Raw genomic sequence first — 21,596 nt, forward strand, 5'->3', positions numbered from 1 at the left:
TCTTAGTTAAATATAACAAAAAAAAAAAAAAATGGGGACCATTTTCTCCCCAAATTACCCTGCTTCCCATGCAATGTTTTCCTGTTAGGAAGCACTGTACAAATCAAGCGCCACGCAATGTATCAAGGTCACAAAACCAACTTGGTTAATATGTTTATCATTACATAGCAGCTCTGTCCTCTACAGCAACTTTGATACCATCTTTCCAAGGCAGCAACAGAAGGGCCCTTTTCATTAATTTCCTAACACTCTTAGCTACTACTATGCCGCTTCTGGATTTTTCCACTGTATGTCTCTTAGAAACAAATTAAGCCCGAATAAGTTGTTCCAGCTAATCAAGTGCGCTTTTGGGTCTTTCCCCGTGGTTGAGAATTATCCGGCAAAATACCAATTGTTTTAGGACGCATTTTCTCTTAGTTTTGAAACATGCAATACGAAGTTACTGCAAATAAAGAACATAAAGATAACAGCATACAAGAGCATGTATAAATGGAAACTACTGTAATTCTTCTTAAAATTGAGGATGTGTGGAGGTCTCATGAATAAACATACTATACGTCCACATGACACAGATAAAGACGGAAAGGAGTGTGCCCTCCCTCCTCCTCTACACCCCCCTCCCCCCGCCCCACCACATAACATTTTCTCGCAGGGCAAAAGCCCAGGGCAATCACTGCTCAGAAATGCAAACCACGCAACTCAAAATGACTCAAGCTCTCAAAACACTTTCCACCTAAGCTCCTCATCCCACCCACTCCTCAATCACTTCCGACAGGCTTCTCTGAATGGAAATCCCAAACTGGGAAGGTTTAGCAAGCCCCCAAACTCTGCTCACATGCCACCTGCGGCATCCGGGGAGCCAGAGCCCAGCTTCGCTGCCTTCTCGAGGGCAAACACCGGTCCCAGGATGGAGAAGTCTACTGCACCCAGAGTGGCTCGAGTCCCTGCTCAGCTGCCTCCCTGGCCGAGCGGACCAGAGCCTGGGGCTGCCCCCATCCCCGCAGGACGCAGCCGGCCCGAGGGACTTGGAGCAAGCGGCTCTCGGCCGCCCGGCATCTCCGCCCCACGTTGGTCAGGCCGCCCCCCGCGCTCCCCTCCCGGCGCTCGGGCGCACACTTGGTGCTCACAGCCGGCGCACACGGGGACACGCACCCTCACATGGTCCGGCGGGCATCTGCGGACACCCCCAGTGCCCCGCCACAACCCCCTCGTTGCAGCCGTGTGGCCCGCGGGGGCTACTCGGACCCCCGGGAGCGGCGGCGGCGGCACCCTCACGCCTCCAGGGTGCCCGAGCCAGCAGCGAGGTCGGGAGGGGGGGGGGTGCTGACAGATGGGGCGGAGGGAGGGGCTTCGGGGGGAAGGGGCGGAGCGTCCCAGCCAGGGGGTGCTGGCGGCTGACAGAAAGACCCGGGGCAGCCGGCGGGAGGGGGTGGCGGACACTGCGGGCAGGGCCGGGGGCCAGGTGTGGTGGGAGGAGCTCGCGCAGACACAGGGGGCTGACAGGAGGAGACACACACACACACACGGGGACTGACAGTCGCGGGGGCACACGGGGCCGGCGGGCCGCGGCGAGCGCTCACCTGGCAGCGGCGGAGGCGCCCGCGGCCGGGCTGCTCTCCCCGCGCTCCGGGCCTCCCTCCCGGCGGGCGGGCGGCCGGCCTGCCGGCCGGCGCAGGCCCCGCGGAGGTGGAGGCGGTGGCGGCGGCGGCGGCGGCGCTGGCGGCAGCGGCAGCGGCGGCGGCGGCGGCGACGCCGGAGCCGCGGACTACTGGGCGGCGGGGACGCAGCTGCACCAACCGACTCCGGGCCGCTCGGCTCGGCTCGGCCGCACTCGGAGGCGCTCGGTTCCGCTCGGCCCCGCTCGGCTCGGCTGGGGGCGTGGCCCGAGGCCCCCCGCCCAGGTCGCCTCTGGCGCCCGGGGGGGCGGGGCTTTCGTGCGGGCGCAAGCCCCCTGACGTCGCAGAAAGCGGACCTTACCCCGGGCGCATGCGCGGGCGCCGCTCCCGCTTCTCCCCGCTTGGAGGCTGAAGGGGGCGGAGAAGGAGGGGACCGGGGGCGGATGCTGCGGTTCTGGAGGTTCCCGGCTTTTGTACTCCGTATCCTGGTCCTTCTAGAGGACCACCTGAGGAAAGCCACGGCAGGCTGTACTTTCAAAAAGATGCAGGCAGGGCAGGGACCCTGGCCCTTTCCCGGCCCCTCTGCTCCCACTCCCGTGTTTCCCAACGAGCATCGCCTGGGATTTGGTTTTTCTTTTATCCCACTAGCACAGCACCGCAATTTTTTATCTCTTCTGTTTCTTAACAACAACGACGACTTCCGATGACTGCTTTCTTAACATTAAGTCTTCAGGTACTTGAGAACTTTCAAGCATCAGTTAGCCCCCTCGGGTACAATAATGCTCTTTTTTCACAGCTTCTATTGTGGAACCTGTAACGCCTGAGGTGAGGGTGACCCTTTTCTGAGTTTTTGTCACAAGTTCCAGGCACCTTTTTTGTTATGGAGTCCATGTCTGTAGCAAATATGCCCAGAAAGTGGTCCCCACCTTTAGCATCTCTAGTCTGACATACGTAGGTTGAAATCCTGCGTCTGCATTATACTAGCAGATTAATAATTGGCTGAGTGACTTTGGATATGCTATTTAATCTCTCATCCATAAAAGAGCAATGAAAATATCAGTAATGAAGCCAATAGGAATGACTGAAAGGATTAAATAACAGCACACGTGCAGCTTTCTGCACAGTGCCTGGTGTTCAATAAACAACACTGACTTTAACTTCAGGTTGCATCATAACCTTCAGATCCTGAAAACCAGTGAACATAAACAAGCGCTGAGCAATATGTCCAACTTGACACGTCCAAAGCCAAACTGTGGAACTTGCACCTTTCAAAGTCTTCCCCACCTCAGTTAAGGTCAATTCCATCCTTCCAGTGGCTTCCACCAAACCTTTAAGTCATCCTTGACTCCTCTCTTCCTATTATATCCCACATGTAATCCAGTAGCAAAGTCTGTCAGCTCTACTTTTAAAATACCCTCATTTGAGCCCTCATCTTCTCTGTCCTGGAATATTGCAATAACTTCCAAACTGCTCTCCTTGATTCCACTCTGCTCTCATAGAACTTGTTCTCAAGCAGCCAGAGAGATTCTTTTAAATCCTAAGTCCTAAACCTATTTCCCTCCTCTAAAGCCTCCAATGGCTTCCCATCTCAGACAGAGCAAAAACCAAAAAATTTTTTTCAAGGGCCTCCAAGATCCTATTTGATCTCCCCCTCCCCCCTCCTTACACTCCCCCACCTCTCTAACTGCATCTCTGTCCACTCAACCCCTTAACTACTTTCCAGTCACACTAGCCTCCTTCTTGCTCCTGGAATGTGCAGGCTCACTCCTACCCCAGGACCTTTGCACTGAGTGTTTCTTCCCCCAAGATATCAGAAACACATATGCCCTTAATCCAAATTTCTATTCAGAAGTCACCTTCCCAGAAAGACATTCCCAGAACACTCTCCTAAAACATCAAGTCCCAAGCCCCATCATTCTCTCCCATCATCTTGCTTTACTTTTCCTCGTAGCCCTTATGAGCTCAATAGCATCTGTAATGTTCTGAGAGCAGGAACTTTGTGTTATCCACCTGCAGCATCTGGAATATGGCCTGATGTTCTTAGCTGTTCAATAAATATTTTTTGAATGAGTAAGTATATATACAGTTGACCCTTGAACAACACAGGTTTGAACTGCACATGTCATGGATCTTTTTCAATAAAGACATACCACTGTATTACACGATCCATGGTTGGTTGAATCCGAGGATGTGGAAGCAGGGGTACCGAGGGCCAACTATGGGGCTTGAGCATCCATGGATGTTGGTATCTGCAGCAGATCCTGGAAACAACCCCCCACAGATACTGAGGAACAGCTGTATATAGGATATGTTACTCCCATTTAAAATTTCATTTATTCAACAAACTTTTTCGAGCATCTATTCTGATCCAGCACTGTGGGATACAGAGATAAACAACGTACTCTCCCAACCACTAAGAACTCAGTATTTCAGAGGAGCCAGACATGGAAAGAAAGAATTCTGGAAGAAGATATGTAACACTAGATGTATGGGTCAACTGCTTTCGGAAGCAGAGAGAAGGACATCATTCGTACTACATAGGAGAGCATGGAAAGACTTCCCAGAGGAGGTGACAGTGGGGCAGGGTCTGAAGAGTAGATGAGAAGAGGACACCAGGCAGAGGAAACAGCATGCACTTGATACCAGTGTTGGGAGGTATGTGGCAAATAATGTTTATCCAGGGAGGCAAATCATTTTCCTTTAAAAAACATTTTAAACGAATTCGAGGTGATCCGTATAATAATGTCACCTGCACTCACTCACATTCTGAGGAGCTTTCTCAAGCAGAAAAGAAACTGGCAGAAGTATAGTTGATGAAATAGAATTACAACCCGACCTCTATTCTGTAGGACCAGGACAGTGACAGACCCCTTAGCTTAATCAACAGTACATAGTTCATTTCAGAGCGAGGGTCGTATCACTCTCTATGAATCCTTATGTTGCCTTTACAAAGTCTGGAGTGAAAGAATCCCGGAGGCAGTTAGTTTAATATAGTATGTAAGTAAGTAGGATTTAAATCCAGAACTCCTGAGTTTGAATCCTGTCTTCCCCACTTACTTGCTGTGTGAGCTTGAGTAAACTGACTTAACCCCCTAATGTTGTGAGAATTGAGTGAGATAATCCACATGTTGCTGTTACCACAGTGTCTGATGCGTGATGAGAACTCAAAAGTTAAAAAGGAAGTCCCATTAGTCTTCTTAAGAAAAGTTCTGAATCCAGTTATGCCAACTTATTGCCTCTCTGCTCTAAATCCACCCTTCCTTGCCTTGCTTTGTGATACTGGAGTTGAGTTCTGTCAACATTTCTTTTTTGTCAGTGGCACAGTATTTGGCTTTGTCAGTAGAGAGTGCTAGAGGGATGCTGCTAGACCAGAGATGAACTCGAATGTCCATAAAAGCCTCCCAGCTCAAGGCACTGTCTGTCCCCACCTACCACTCTTTTTCCCAGTAAATATGTATTGTGCACCTACTATGTACCTGGCTGTGTGTTAGGTTCTGGGTATGCGGCCTTGAATAAAACCAAAGACCATCATGGAATTTACAGTCTAGTATGTCGGGCAGATATTGGTCAAATAATCAAAAACATAAATCTTACATAGTGCATGGTACCATGAGACCCAGAAATAGGAGGCTTTGGATCAAAGATGTTTAGGGAAATAGTTGGTGTGAGATCTAAAGGGGAAAATAGGGGTTAAGCTGGATGCATTGGTGTGCTTGGGCTGCCATAACAAAATACCATAGACCAGGTGGCTTAAACAGCAGAAATTAATATTCTCACAATTCTTGAGGCTGGAAGTCCAAGATCAAGCTTCCAGCCAATTCAGTTTTGGTGAAGACTCTCTTCCTGGCTTGCACATGGCTGCTTTCTCACTGTGTCCTCACATGTGTGCATGGGGAGAGAAGAAGAGTAAACTTTCTGGTATCTCTTCTTCTAAGGACACTAATCCTATGAGATCAGCGGCTCACTCTCATGACCTCATTTAACTTTAATGACTTCCTTACTCCAAATATAGCCACACTGGAAGTTAGGGCTTCAACATATGAATTTTTTGGGTACACATATGTTTAGTCCATAACACTAGGAAAATATGGGAAAGAACAGTGCTCCCTGTAGAGGGAACAGCACGCGCATAGGCCCTGTGGCTGTCAAGGGTACATGGTGATTTAAACAAAGAGGGAGAAGGCGCACAGACAATGAGGCAGATAATGGGAGGAGATCAGGCTGGAGAGGCGGACAGCGGCCAGATCATGCAGGGCCTTGAAGGTAGTGGTAATAAGTTGAGTTGTACCCTAAGAGCCCTTCAGTAAAGGTGTAGGGACAACGTGCTGGGTGCAGATCAGAATGGAGGGCTCAGAATGGATGCATGGAGAAAAATAATGAAGTTGTCCTGAGTGTCCAGATTCAGCCCAGGTTATACAAATGGGCACTGGTTGGCCTGGAGGAGACACTGGCCAGCTAAGCTGCCCAGGACCAGGGAAGAGAACTTGCTTCTGGCCCAGGTGAACAGAGAGTCATCCCCAGTCACATTCTCAGCTTCTCTACAGTCCTGGCTTCTCCCCTCCCCTCTTCTACCTTCTAGACCCTGTGCCTTATACCACCTCAGTCAGGACAGCCCATATCTGTGGCTGGTTCTGTTTCCCTAGCCCTAGTCTGGCCCAGCCTGCCTTCCTCGTTTTCCCACATTGGACCACAGAACCAAGATTCAACATGCTGCCCTCTAATGTAAGTCGATGCAGCCACTGTGGAAAACAGTATGGAGGTTCCTCAGAAAACTAAAAATAGAATTACCATATGATCCAGCAATCCCACTCCTGGGCATATAACCAGACAAAACTATAATTCAAAAAGATACATGCACCCCTATGTTCATAGCAGCAGTATTCACAATAGCCAAGACATGGAAACAACCTAAATGTCCATCGACAGACGAATGGATAAAGAAGATGTGATACGTATATACAATGGAATACTACTCAGTCATAAAAAAAGAACGAAATAAAGCCATTGGCACCAAAATGGATGCAACTAGAGATTATCATACTAAGTGGTGTAAGTCAGAAAGAGAAAGACAAACACCATATCATATCAGGACTTCCCCGGTGGTGCAGTGGTTAAGAATCTGCCTGCCAATGCAGGGGACATGGGTTCGAGCCCTGGTCTGGGAAGATCCCACATGCCATGGAGCAACTAAGCCCGTGAGCCACAACTACTGAGCCTGTGCTCTAGAGCCCACAAGCCACAAATACGGAGCCTGTGTACCACAACTACTGAAGCCTGCGTGCCTAGAGTCCATGCTCGTAACAAGAGAAGTGCACCGCAGTGAAGAGTAGCCCTCCCCCCGCAACTAGAGAACAGCCCACAGCAACAAAGAAAAGCACAGCAACGAAGACCCAACACAGCCAAAAATAAATAAATTATTTAATTTAAAAAAAATACATCCAGGGCTTCCCTGGTGCGCAGTGGTTGAGAGTCCGCCTGCCGATGCAGGGAACATGGGTTCGTGCCCCGATCCGGGAGGATCCCACATGCCGCGGAGCGGCTAGGCCCGTGAGCCACGGCCACTGAGCCTGCATGTTCAGAGCCTGTGCTCCGCAACGGGAGAGGCCACAACAGTGAGAGGCCCGCGTACCACAAAAAAAAAAAAAAAGAAAAAAAAAATACATCCAGTCTGATTTTCTATGGCTTTAGAATTTTTACAAATTTTTTTCTTTTTTTAAAGTGGTTGCCCAGAATTAACACTTTGTGGGTTTTTTAAATGTCGTAGATACTCTACAGGCCAAATATTGCTAATATATTTGAATCAAACTGATATTTCATAGTAAAATCACAAACCATACATGTTTATTAGAGTTATTGCCAATAAACTCCCAAATAAATAGAAACAAAAGTAATTTGAGTCACAGAAGGAGAAGAGATAGTGGAAAGAAAAAAATATTTGAAGAGATGATAGTTAAGAATGTTTCAAAATTAATGAAAGATATTCATAGGTTCAAGAGGCTCAGCAAATAAATAATACATTGAATACTATATAAAGAAAACCGCATCTTAGACACAACATAGTCAAACTACTAAAAGCCAACAACATAGTCAAACTACTTAAAAGTAGGCAGAAGCAAAAGTAAGACATATTTCAGAGAAACAACAATTAGAATGACAACCTGCTTCTCATCAAAAAGAAGACAGAAGACTAAAATGATATCTTTAAAGTTTACAGGGGGAAGAAAACTGCCAACCAAGGAATTTTGTACTCAGTGAAAATAGCTTTCAAAAATTAAATGAAATAGGGCTTCCCTGGTGGTGCAGTGGTTGAGAGTCCGCCTGCCGATGCAGGGGACACGGGTTTGTGCCCTGGTTCGGGAAGATCCCACGTGCCGCGGAGCGGCTGGGCCCGTGAGCCATGGTCGCTGAGCCTGCACGTCCGGAGCCTGTGCCCTGCAATGGGAGAGGCCACAGCAGTGAGAGGCCCGCGTACCGCAAAAAAAAAAAAAAAGGATGGTGTTAACTCTAGAGTTTTTACATACCCTATATCAGATTGAGAAGTTCTTTCCTATTCCTAGGTTGCTGAGAGGTTTAATTGTGAGTAGATGTTGAATTTTATCAGATGCTTTTTCAGCATCTATTCAGATGATCAACTTATTTTTCCCTTTTATGCTGTTAATGTGGTTGGTAGTTTTTAAATGTTAAACCAATTTGCATTCCTAGCCCCCCGGCTCACGGGCCCAGCCGCTCCGCGGCATGTGGGATCTTAAACTGGGGCACGAACCCGTGTCCCCTGCATCGGCAGGTGGACTCTCATCCACTGCGCCACCAGGGAAACCCAACACCATCCTTAATGGTAAAATATTGAACATTTTCCTCCCTAAAGTCAGGAACAGAGCAAGGATATCAGCTAATACCACCTCTAATCAACATTTTACTAGATGTCCTAGCCAGGGCAGTAAGGCAAAAAAGAAAAAGTCATAAAGACAGGAAAGAATAAAATAAAACTATCTTTATTCAAAGATGACATGATTGTGTAGCTAGAAAATCCTAAGGAATCTCAAACAAACTTTTAGAACTAAAAAATGACTGTCTTAGTCTGGCTGCTATAACGAAATAGCACTCGGTAGCTTGTAAACAATAGAAATTTATTTCTCACAGTTCTAGAGGCTGGAAGTCTGAGATCAGGGTGCCACCATGGTCAGGTTCTGATGAAGGCTCTCTTCTGGGTTGCAAAATCAATATACCAAAATCAACCTTATTTCTATACTCCAGCAAGAATCAGAAAAGAGTTTTTGAAAAGAAGAGTCAAAATAGTTTTGAAATAGCAAAAAAAAACAACCAAGTACCTAGGGGTGGTCTTACAAAAAACATGTAAGACCTCTATGGCGGAAACCACAAACATTTTAATAGATATTAAAGAATAAATGAATAATGGAGAAAAATACCGTGTTAATTAGATGAAAAGACCCAATAATGTAAAGCTATCATTCTCTCCAGTTGGTCTATAGAGTCAAAGAAATCCCAGATGATTTTCATATGGAACACGACAAGATGATTCTAATGTAAAATTTATGTGAAACTGCAGAAAGCCAAGAACAGCTAAGATACTCTTGAAGAAGTACAAGGTGGGAAGATTTACTCTATCAGCTAATAAGACTTATAATAAAGCTCTAATAACTACAACAGTATGGTATTGGCACAAGAGTAGACAAAAACTAATGGACAGAAGAGAGACACCCCCCCAAAAAAAAACCCAGGTTAATAATAAAGATAGCACTGCAGAACAGTGTGGGGTAATGATCTTTTGAATAAATAGTGTTGAGTCAATTTAATATCCTTATGGGAAAAATGACATTGGAACCCTATCTCACACCATACTCAAAAGCCAACTTCTGATGGATTATGGACCTAAATACGAAAAATAAAACAATAAACATGGCCTGACACACAGAAGAAACTCAGTAAATGAATGGGTGTATATAGGGGATGCGTTATTCCAATTTAACTTAATTTAGTCAATAAACAAAAAACCAATTTCTGTTGGATTATGGACTTAAACATGTAAGGTAAAACAACACAGATTTAGAAGATAACATACAATAATATTTTCATGACCTCAAGGTAGAAAAGGTTTTCTTAAACAAGACAGAAAAAGCACTAATCACAAAGGAAAGACTGATAAATTGGACTTTTTTTTTTTACAGTTAAGAGCTTCTTTCATCAAGAAACATTAATAGCAGAGTGAAGAGGGAAGCTACAGAGGAGAAAGATTTGCAATGCATATAACTGACAAAGGGTTTATATCCAGAATATACCAAAAAACAACCTACTATAAATAACTAATGAAAAGATAGCCCAATAGAAAAGTGGGCAAGAACAGGCTCTTCACTTCACATCAAGAAAATCCAAATGGCCAACAACATGAAAGGTGTTTAGCCTCCTCAGTAATCAAGAAAATGAACCACAGTGAGCAACTACTACAGACCCACCAGATGGCTAAAAGTACAAACTCTGACAGTACCAACAGCTGGTGAGAACTGTTGGTGAATGTACAAGGCGAGCTCGTATATATTGCTGGGGCGGACTGTACGTGTATAATCATTTTGGAAAACAGTTTGGCATTATTTTTCAGAATTAAGCATAAGGCATACTTATAACCCAGCAATTCTGCTCCAAAGTGTATACCTAAGAGAAAAACATGCTCAGGTAGAGCAGTAGACACGTACCAAAATGTTCACAGCAGCATTATCTATAATAGTCCCAAGTTGAAAACAACCCAAATGTCAATTAGTAGTTGACGGGATAAATAAATTGTGGTATATTCACCCAATGGAATGCTATGTGCTGCACTAAAAGTGAATGGACTACAGCTGCACACAACAACATGGAAGACTCTGACAAATAATGTGGAGTGAAAGAAGCCAGACAGAAAAGAACACACACTTAATGATGGCCTTTATATAAAACCCATGACCAGACAAAACTAAATATGCCCCTGCCCCCACAGACTTCCTCCACTCCGGTACTTATGAGATATGAGAAGAGCAGTAACAAAAGACGGATTTGAAAACAAGTTGAGGAATCATTCTTTTGTCCTCAGCCACAATCAGCCCACTGCTGGAATATCTCCTGTTTGGAGGGATGATAAGAGAAAATGACTGGGAGATGAACTGAAGGAAATTATTGACACAGCTCTCTGATGTCGGGGTGGAGAATGATAAAGTCAGGCACCCTTCTGTCAGGGTCCATTGTGACGGCCTCAGTGACATTTTAATAAAGTCACTCAAAGTTAGGGGACCATAATGACAAATTTCTAGTGTGTTAAACCTTCACTGGAAACCTGGAGACCGTGATATGGGCTAACAGGTATGGATCGTTTCTGAGGTGCAAGGTGCAATGGGGCCATGCAGCTTTTGCAAGATTCCCAATAACAAATACAATTTAGTTCGGTATACGTGCTTCCAGATTTTTTCAGGGTACCTAAACATTTTTTGTTATTATAACTATGGGATTATATTACACACACTGCTGAACTTTTTTTTTCTAACTTAATAGGTGTTCAACATCTGTTGAACTTCATACTTTGTGGGGAGATGGATATATTCAGTAGCTTGATAGTGGTGGTGGTTTCATGGGTATCTACACATGTCAAAATTCAAATTGTACGCTTAAAATATATGGGGTTTATTGTACATCAGTCATAACTCAGTAAAACTGGAAAAGCACTGTACTTTAAATCTCTTTTACTGTCTTCCCCACTTAACACTTTACGTTTCATCCATGCTGTTGGATGTACATCTAACTCATCATTTCTCAGTGCTGTATAGAATTCCAAGGTCTGCCTCCACCATGGTTTACTAACTCACTTCTGCCTCCTGCTCACCTATCTTGTCTTCTTATGTATCTGAGCAAACTTTCTTTAAAACATACTTCAAGGAGTAAGATTGCTGAATTCTCTGCCCCATGCATACTTACTTTTGGGGAAGACTGCCTGTTTATTTTGCTTATTTTATGGAAGGACTGAGCAAGTTTCCATTTCTGCCAGCTGAGCATGAGAGTTCCCAGTCTCTTCACCTGGATTTCTGACCCTTCATGCAGCAACAGGACAGTAGGCATGGATGTCATTCTTGGTGCCCGGCCCCCCGCCCCTCCCCACACTCAATTTGGTATAGACTTCATGGTTGCTGACAAATAATTGTTCAGTGTGTGACACATGGCTTTGGCCATTCCTTAGTGTTTAACAGATGGAATTTCTATTTTCACTTGTTTTTTAAATCCTGTTTTTGGGGAGAGGTGCAGGTGAGAGACGGGAGAGCTGTAGCCTGTCTTTCCAAGGCACTCCCTGGCAGCCTTCAAAGGTCCCACCTACATGAAGGAACTGGGCCCCTGTGCTTAGGCCAGTGTTTTAAGCTGCAAGGAATGTGGTGACTCAGCTGGTCGTCCAGGGACACCTCGGTGAACAAGGCAGAGGAAAGGAAGTCATTACACAGACAGCTGGGTTGTAAAAAACAAAAATACTCCACACACCAAGCTTTACAAAGCAGTGTGGCTGTGTGTCCCATGACTTAATGGGACTGCTTCTGCCACGTGGCCCTCCAGCCCACGATACGTGGCCCCCAGCTCATGACACGTGGCACCCAGCTCAGAATGTGTGGCACGCAGCCCTTACTCAGTGCTGGCTGCTCCTCAAGCCGCTTGGAAAGCTGACTGGGTGGGGACCCCAGGAAAATCCGTGACTGTCTTCTCCCTTCCACCCTCTCCTACTGCTTCCTGCATCATCTCTTTTCTCCTCGCTCCTTCCTCTTGAATTCTCTTGCCCTTAAAGAAATTTAAAAACATGGAATTTAGTATTCAGTGGGAGACTTGGCAGAGATACAGCAAGATCCAAACACTGACCCCCTAGGAAGGCCCTACTGTGTCAGGCAGATACTGGCAACAAGTCATATCACCTGCACAAGGTCCAGAGCACGGTGAGAGAGGCCAGGGGGAGACAGGCCAGAAGTACGGGATGGAGACTCCAAGGTGGAGGCAAGACCATCGAAGATGTGGACTCTCACCCAGGCTTCTTTATTGGATACCTACTATGCGCCAGACCCCATTCTTGGGATGTATCAGTGAAGACACATCCAGAGTCTTATCTCCATAGGGCCTGCATTCTCAAAGGGGGAGACAGATAAACATCAAATATCAGAAATAAGTCAATTATATAGCATGTGCATGGGTGGTTAGTGCTACTTTAAAAGATCAGAACAGGGAAAGATGCATGGGAGTGGTCCCGGTAGAAAGGTGGCATCTGAGTGCTCCTAAGCGGGTGAGGGAGCGAGTCACGTGGATGTCTGGGGAAAGAGCCTTCTGAACAGAGGAAACCTCCAGGGCAAGGGGGAGTGTGCCCGTGTGCTTAAACATCCATGAGGTGGTAACCCTGGTGGCTGCAGAGTAAGTGCTTGGGGGGAGTGTAGTGGGAGGGCACAGCAGAGAGGTGGGAGGTGTGAGGGTGGGAGCCATTGGAGGGTCCTGAGCAGAGCTCTAACCCGAACTGACATCCCGCTGTCAGTTGGCTTTGACCGCTGAGAGTCCAATGCAAGCAGAGTGCAAAATGAAGGTGCCAATCTTGCCGAAGATGTAGAGTTTATGAAGTTGATGAGAGTGACGTTGAACACAGGTAGAATCATACAAAGCATTAGAAGATGACGGCCTGTCATTGTTAACAGGGCAGGAGTTTCAGAAGAATAAGTAAGGGTTATGAGAAGGCTTTGGGGAAACCAAAGGAGCCCAGAAGCAATTTTTGATAGTTGTGCTTTTTCAGCAAATGCAATGCTCCATGAAGGATGTCATACCATGTAATCTATACCCTGCTCCCAAATCATTTATTCTTTAGTCATACTAAAAATTAGGCTACAGTGGTATGCACAACCAGAATTTTATTAAGTATAAGATAATAACATTTTGTTCAGTATACTTTTGAGTACATATAATATAACTGGTTTCCTTTTCTTCACATGTAACAATGCTTCCCACTTTACTAGGTTGAGTAAAGATTAAATAAGAGCATTCACTCACTAACACATGCAACTAATACTTATTACGGGTCTTATTCTAAGTGACAGGCACCAAGTGAGGCTCTAGGGTACAGTGATGAACAGAAAGTACCCTCATGAAGACATAGCATTCATCAAATGGTATATATAAAGTTCCCATAAAAGAGTAAGATGAAAAAGCACATGATGTTATGAGAGCCTATGTAAGGGAAATTTAACCTAGCCAGAAGGTGTATTAGTTAGCTATTGCTGTAACAAATCACTACCACCTTAGGGCTTTAAACAACATACATTTATTATCTCAGTTTCTGTGAGAGTCGGGAATCTGAGCATGGCTTAGCTGAGTCTCTGCCTTAGGGACTCACAAGACTGTAATCAAGGTGACAGCTTGGCTGCGTTCTCATCTGGAGACTCAGCCGGGGAGGAATTGCTTCCAAGCCCCCTCAGGCTGTTGGCAGGATTCATTTCCCTGTGGCTGTAGAACCGAGGACCCTGGCTTCTCGCTGACTGTCAGCTTCTAGAGGCCACGCAGAGCTCCTTGACATGTTTGTTTCCTCTACAGGGCTGTTTACTTCATCAAGTGAGCGAGGAGAGTCTCCAGGGCTAGTCTGCTAGCAAGACTCTTTTTTTTTTTTTAGTAAATTTATTTATTTATTTATTTTGGGCTGCACTGGGCCTTTGTTGCTGCACGCAGGCTTTCTCTAGTTGAGGCAAGCGGGGGCTATTCTTTGTTGCGGTGCATGGGCTTCTCATTGCGGTGGCTTCTCTTGTTGTGGAGCAAGGGCTCTAGGCACACAGGCTTCAGTAGTTGTGCCACGCGGGCTTAGTTGCTCCACAGCATGTGGGATCATCCTGGACCAGGGCTCAAACCCGTGTCCCCTGCATTGGCAGGTGGATTCTTAACCACTGCACCACCAGGGAAGTCCAAGACTCTTATATGATGTAATGTACTATGGGAGGTGACATCCCATTACCTTTGCTATATTCTACTGGTTAAAAGCAAGTCACAGCATATATACACTACCAGACATAAGGTAGACAGCTAGTGGGAAGCAGCCGCATAGCACAGGGAGATCAGCTCAGTGCTTTGTGACCACCTAGAGGGGTGGGATAGGGAGGGTGGGAGGGAGGGAGACGCAACAGGGAAGAGATATGGGAACATATGTATATATATAACTGATTCATTTTGTTGTAAAGCAGAAACTAACACACCATTGTAAAGCAATTATACTCCAATAAAGATGTTTAAAAAAAAAAAAGAAAGCAAGTCACAGGCCCCACTCACACTCAAGAGGAAGGGATTACACAAAGGCATGAACACCAGGAGGTGGGAATACAGGGGGTGACCTTAGAGTCTCTCTGCCACTGAAAGCTTTCCTGAGGAAGGAACAATGGAGTCGGAATCTAAAAAATGAGTTAACTATAGGGACAGGAGAGGGAAGCACTGCCCAGGTAGAGAGAACAATGTGGGCAGAACAGTGCATAGAACATTTGCAAAGGATCTAGCACAGTGACTACCAATACTGTGTCACTCTCCTGCTCAGCGACCATCAATGGCTCCTCAGTGCCGATGGTTTTGCCCCATATTCAAGGTCAGACAGGCCATCTCCTTGCACTCACTTTCATGGTTTCACTCACCACCTCCACGGCTTCACTCATCACTTACACTGCGCCTGACCCTCCTGTACATACATACTCCATCTATATATAATTCAAGGCCCAGCATCAACTGATCTCTAAACAATATTTTTGGACATCTATTATCATTCTATTTATGCACAAAATTTTAATCTTTTGAACATCCATGCTAGACCCTCCTTGAATTGAAAAGCACACCGAGACATGATTCTGGATGCCAGATGGAGGGGAATGGGGCCAGAAAGTATATCTAAATAAAAAGAGGAAAAATAAGAGGTCCCCTTGCTGAAGGTTCACCCCATGGGACAGCTGGTAAGTCCTGCAGGGATTTTAGAACACACAGAAAGCTCCACTTCATAGAATGGTTAATGATCTTTTAGTTTTCTTCCCTAGGCTAGAAATCACAAATGGATCACAAAAGAGTTCGGTCAAACTGAAGTTTTTCCGGGAAGGACAGTTGGAGCGGGGAACTGCCCAGCCGCAGCCCACACTGCCAGGCAACCTGGCCAGGTCGGGCCAGTCCTCAACTGGCACCAACGGCTTGGTTGGCAGGAGTAGAGGACAGCAACGGAAGTCCCCTGCCCTCCAGCCTAGGGATCCCTGATCCAGAGCCTATCCCTGAAGGGCCTGGGAGAAGAGGCCCCAGTAGCACCGCAGCCTTAGCCACATCAGCAGGGATGGAGAACAAGGAAAGGAAAAGCAACCCAGATCGCAGCCCAGAATCTGGCTTCCTCCAGCCAACAGCTGCAGGAGGGGCTGAGTCTGGGGGCGAGGCCGGCGGTGGGGGCGGACCATGGGGGGCGGGCCGGTAGTGGTGGGCGGGGTCTGGTGGGGCTGCTTCCCCAGCCCCACCCCTTAGCCCCGGAAGGAGCAGGCCTTGGTTGCTGCAACTCCACCTGCCCAAAGCTGTTATTGGGGGCTGAGTCTCTGCAGCTGCCTTCGAGGTCAGAAGCAGGCTGGATCTAGGGGCGACGGAAGGCCTGACACCCCCTGGGTCTCTCCTCGCCGCCCTCCCCTCCCTTACTATCTTCCCTAGTGCCCGCTCCACATGGAAGCCGGAGGGCTTTTTCTCAATACCCATTAAAGCTTCTTCCTTTGCTTTGAGGGCAGAGGACCCCGCACTCCCTCCCCCAACAAACACACTATCTGATTCCTCCCCCCGCCCCCTACTCACACTGTCACAGCTTCCGTCATGAACTATCAGACTTCCCTGGTGGTCCAGTGGTTAAGAATCCGCCTGCCAGTGCAGGGGACACCGTTTGATCCCTGGTCCGGGAAGATCCCACATGCCGCGGAGCAACTAAGCCCGTGCGCCACAACCACTGAGCCTGCGCTCTAGAGCCCGTGAGCCACAACTACTGAGTCCGAGTGCCACAACTACTGAAGCCCGCGGGCCTAGAGCCTGTGCTCTGCAACAAGAGAAGCCACCGCAATGAGAAGCCTGCGCACGGCACCAAAGAGCAGCCCCCGCTCACCGCAACTAGAGAAAGCCTGCGCGCAGCAACGAAGACCCAACGCAGCCAAAAAATAAATAAATAATAATTTAAAAAAAAAGACTGAACTATCCCCAGGTAGTTCTGCCCGGCCTCTGTACACACTAGTCAGTACACTTGTAACACCGTTCCCACCCTTCTTCATCTAACTAATTCCAATTTATTTTTCAGGCTTAGATAGATATCTACTCGGGAAAGCTTTCCTGGACCCTCCCATCCTGCTACCTTACATCACAATTGCCTGACTGCCTGTCTGTTCTTCTTCTTTCCCTTCTCCCTCCCCCCACCAAGACTGTGCCATCGCTGCAGCATCTCCAGTGCCTCACTCAGGCATGGGGCTCAGAATGATCATAAATGCCCTGCCTGGTGGTCCTCTACACCTCTATATCCTCTATACCTCTGCCTGGATGGGAGGTTCCTGCAGTTACTTCATGTCTTAGAACAACAGGTCGCAAACTAGAAACCCTTTGGTGTGGGGGAAGGGAGTTTATTCAAATACAGATTGCTGGGCCCCACCCTCAGAGTTTCTGATTCAGTAGGTCTGGAGTAGGGCCTGAGAGTGTGCATTTCTAACAAGTTCCCAGGTGGTGTTGCAGCTGCTGGCCCAGGGACCACACTTTAAGAATCATGTCTGGGACTTCCCTGGTGGTACAGTGGTTAAGAATCTGCCTGCCAATGCAGGGGTCACAGGTTCGAGCCCTGGTCTGGGAAGATCCCACATGCCGCGGAGCAATTAAGCCTGTGCATCACAACTACTGAGCCTGGGCTCTAGAGCCCGTGAGCCACAACTACTGAGCCTATGCGCCACAACTACTGAGCCCACGTGCCTAGAGCCCATGCTCCACAACAAGAGAAGCCACCACAATGAGAACCGTGCACACTGCAACAAAGAGTAGCCCCTGCTCGCCACAACTAGAGAAAGCCCGCATGCAGCAACAAAGACCCAACACAGCCAGAAATAAAATAAATAAATTTATTTTAAAAAAAGAAAAAAGAATCATGTCTTACAACCTACAGACTAGGAGAAGGTATTTGCAAATGACACAGGGCTTAATTTCCAAAGTATAGAAACAGCTCATACAACTCAATATCAAAAAAACAAACAACCCAATCAAAAAATGGGCCAAAGACCTAAATAGACATTTCTTCAAAGAATCATACAGATGGCCAAATAAATGCTGGTGAGGGTTGGAGAAAAGGAAACCCTCCTACACTGTTAGTGGGAATGTAAATTCATGCAGTCACTATGAAAAACGGTATAGAGGTTCCTTAAAAAACTAAAAATAGAGCTACCATATGATCCTGCAATTCCACTCCTGTGCATATATCTAGAAAAGATGAAAACCCTAATTCAAAAAGATACATGCACCCCAATGTTCACAGCAGCACTATTTACAATAGCCAAGACATGGAAGCAACCTAAATGTCCATCAACAGATGAATGGATAAAGATGTGGTATACTCAGCCATAAAAAAGAATGAAATATTGCCAATTGCAGCAACATGGATGGACCTAGAGATTATCATGCTAAGTGAAGTTAGACAGAGGACAAATATTATATATCACTTATATGTGGAATCTAAAAAATAATACAAATGAAGTTATTTACAAAACAGAAACAGACTCACAGACATAGAAAACAAACTTATGATTACCAAAGGGGAAAGGGGGAGAGGGATAAATTAGGCGTATAGGATTAACAGATACACACTACTACATATAAAATAGATAAACAACAAGGATTACTGTATAGCCCATGGAACTATATTCAATATCTTGTAATAACTTGTAATGGAAAAGAATCTGAAAAATAATATATATATATATATATAAAACCAAATCACTTTGCTGTACACTTGAAACTAACACAATATTGTAAATCAACTATACTTCAATTTAAAAAAAAGAATCAAAAAAAATAAAAATAAAAAAATAAAAAATAAAAAAAGAATCACACTTTAGAGCATCAGTTCCTTCACTGGCAAAAGAGGATAACTACTGTCCCTCCTGTATTAGGTTATGTGACAATCAAATGAGACAATGCAGATGAAAAACTCAGCATGTTGCCTGCACCCAGTAGGTGCTCAGTAAGTGTCTGCAATTACTACAGGGAATGGGCAGGAGAAACGCCAGGCAGGGAAAACATGAGAAGGGGCAGAGGTGGGAAAGGGCCCAAGCAGGGCAGCTGGCCTGGCAGAAGAGCACGGCCCAGCATAGCAGCCAGGGAGTCCTAGTTGCTCTATGGAAGCAGCTGGGAGCCACACATAGTTCTGGAGCAGGGCAGTGACAGGTGGAAGCTGTATGTGGCAACATTAAGCAGGAGGCCGTTGCAAACCCCATGTGCTGAGTACTCCTTGGCTGTTTGACCAGTTATAGGGGTGCCAGATTCAACCAGTAAAAATAAAGGATAGCCCATGAAATTCGAATTTCAGATGCCAATGAATATTTTTTTTAGTATAAGTATGTCCCAAATATTGCATGGGACATACTTACACTAAAAAATCTTTTGTTATTTATCTGAAATTGAAAGTTAACTGGGCATCCTTTATTTTTATTTGCTAAATTTGACCATCTTGGCCAGACCTCAACTGCCTGCTGCCCAACCTACGAGTCTGCCTCCTGCAGGGAGCCCGTGCAGGTTCCTTTGCTTCCCTTCCCACCTTCAACGGGGCCACCAGGAGTGGTTGAGGAGACACTCCTGCAGCCAGTCTTGCTACCCATGACAAGTGGCCACAGCTGCAGGCCTGGGTGAATGTGTCCTCCCACTTCATGCCAGGTTCACCCAGCAAGAAAGCAGTGGGGAGCAATAAATAATCATTGGGTCTGAGACTTAAAGAACATATGGCCACCAAGTTCTATGAAGAAGGCAGTGCCCCCTACACTGATGGGTTACTCAAAAAACAGTGGTGTAAGCCCCTCTGCCCTGCCCACAACCGGTGAGGGAGAGGAGAAAATTGCCTCTATCCTTAACACCAGAAATGGGCATACGCAAGCGCTCATGCTGCTTGCACGCTCCAAGGACGCCTTGGAAATGGTGATGTAAACCGCAGGCTAGAACAGGGTGGTCCCTGCCTCGTACATTTCAGTTGGGTGTCAGGACAAGTCATACTAGAGGCTGCCTGTCTTCCCCACCACCATAAGCATCAAATCCCAGATGATTCATTGTTCTGGAAACAAGCCTGTCGGAAATCCAATTTCTGCAACAACCTTTATGTCAACTTTTTTTTTTCTAAGAAGGAACAATGAAAACAATGTGTACTCCATTTTTTTTTAATGTGATAAACATTGTTGAACACCTAGTGTTTGCCCTGCGCTGTGTGCAGCGTTTTATTTAGCTCTGTAGTTCTCAGCCTTGCTGCACATTACAATCACCTGGAGAGTTTTTTTTTTTTTTTTAATTTCCACACCCCAGGCATCAGTATTTGCCAAGGGCATAGTGACTTCAGTGTGCACCCAAGGTTGAGAACCACTGATTTACTTCATCCTGTTTAATCCCCACAATACAATCCTGCAAGGTAGATTTTGTCTCCATCTTGCAGATGAGGAAATTGAGCCCCAAAGAGGTAGCATTACTGTGGCATCTGTAGCCATAACCCCTGATCTGTCCTTCCTTCCCTCCCAGCCTCCCTTGAAGGATTCCTGATGTTTCCAGTTTTTCACTGCTGAATATAGTAGCTATATACAATGCTTCCACAGACATGTTTGTGGCATGGCTCTGCCCTCTGGCCACCTTAAAATAGCTTTGCTCCCGTCCCATCAGAGCTCTTCTGAGATACCAGCCAGACAGCCTGGTTTCAGGACTGACACCAAATGACTTTTGCTAAAGCAAGGACAACTGAGGCCAGTCACTTCCAGACAGGTCGTGTCATCTTGAGTCAGAACAAGAGCGGACACTTCTCACTCCCCCCCGCCCAGTACTTTCTAAGCCTGACTCTGCCATTGTGCCCCACCCCTCCGAGCTTTTCCTGGGTTCCCGCCCTCTTTATAGCAAACTCCCTCACCTCCTGACCTTTCTCGGAGCATCTTCTTAGCAGGGGCCATCCTCACAGGTTGTGGGAGACGTCTTTGGTACAGGACAAGCCACCAACCACAGATCCAAAGGATAAAACCATTCCCTGGCCCAAGCCTCGATCCTTCAAATCTTCGCGCAACCCGGGCTTACCTGTTTCCCTCGTGGCGCCTGCCGGCGGAGAGGATGCGCAACTGGCGAGAAGGCTGGTCATCGCCTGTCCTCTGCTGGCCAGTGGAGGTATTGACCCCGCTTCCGCTCCACCAGGGCATCAACTGGATGGAATGGAGAGTGGGCATTTATTGAGCTCCTGCTGTATGTCAGGACTGAACTGGACACGGGGGTGTAAGGATGAACGAGACCTGTTCTCACGGAATTCAAATTCAGAGAGGCTGACAATAATCAAATAGTTATTCAAGCGAATATGAAATTACAGCTGTGGGCTCTGTGAGTGTATAATACGAGGGTCCGGTCCAGCCTTGGGGCGGGGGGAGTCAAAGCTGCCCCCGAGAGGGGACTTTTGAGCGCCAGGTGCCTCACAAAGTCATTTCAGGTAATCTCGAAAATCCTGCAAGGTGGCTACCCCCTTTGACAAAGTAGAAAAGTGGGGTCAGATTGGGGAAAGAATTTACCAAAGTCACACAGCGAGCTAGGAGCAAAGCCAGGAAGGTTTAGGTCGGCTCGATTGGAAAGTCTCTGCTTCTCCGCCGCTCCTGGAGGTGGGGCTGGTGGCGGGCAACTGGGACTTTCCTTCGGGGAACGCTAGAGCGCGGGGCAGGACGGGCTGGAGCTGGAGTGGGCGGAGCCTGGAGCCTGGCC

At 46.7% G+C, this 21,596-nt stretch overlaps 1 protein-coding gene across 9 annotated transcripts in view; it reads right to left on the reverse strand.

The window, feature by feature from the left end:
• The window catches only part of ZHX3 (zinc fingers and homeoboxes 3), a 141,956-nt gene extending 120,433 nt beyond the window's left edge, over positions 1-21,523 (reverse strand). For 5 of the 9 annotated variants that reach the window (XR_004036507.2, XR_004036509.2, XR_004036502.2 and 2 more), the window contains exon 1: positions 1,581-1,683. The gene's annotated coding sequence lies outside the window, so the exon portion shown is untranslated. Of the gene's footprint in view, positions 1-835; positions 976-1,152; positions 1,294-1,580; positions 1,684-20,930; positions 21,053-21,409 lie in introns of those variants that run through there. The other 4 variants (XR_011376718.1, XR_004036504.2, XR_004036505.2 and 1 more) reach the window with 3 other exon arrangements.
• Between the last annotated feature and the right edge of the window lie 73 nt (positions 21,524-21,596).

The sequence above is a fragment of the Globicephala melas genome, chromosome 15, assembly GCF_963455315.2.
Source record: "Globicephala melas chromosome 15, mGloMel1.2, whole genome shotgun sequence".
NCBI lineage: Eukaryota > Metazoa > Chordata > Mammalia > Artiodactyla > Delphinidae > Globicephala > Globicephala melas.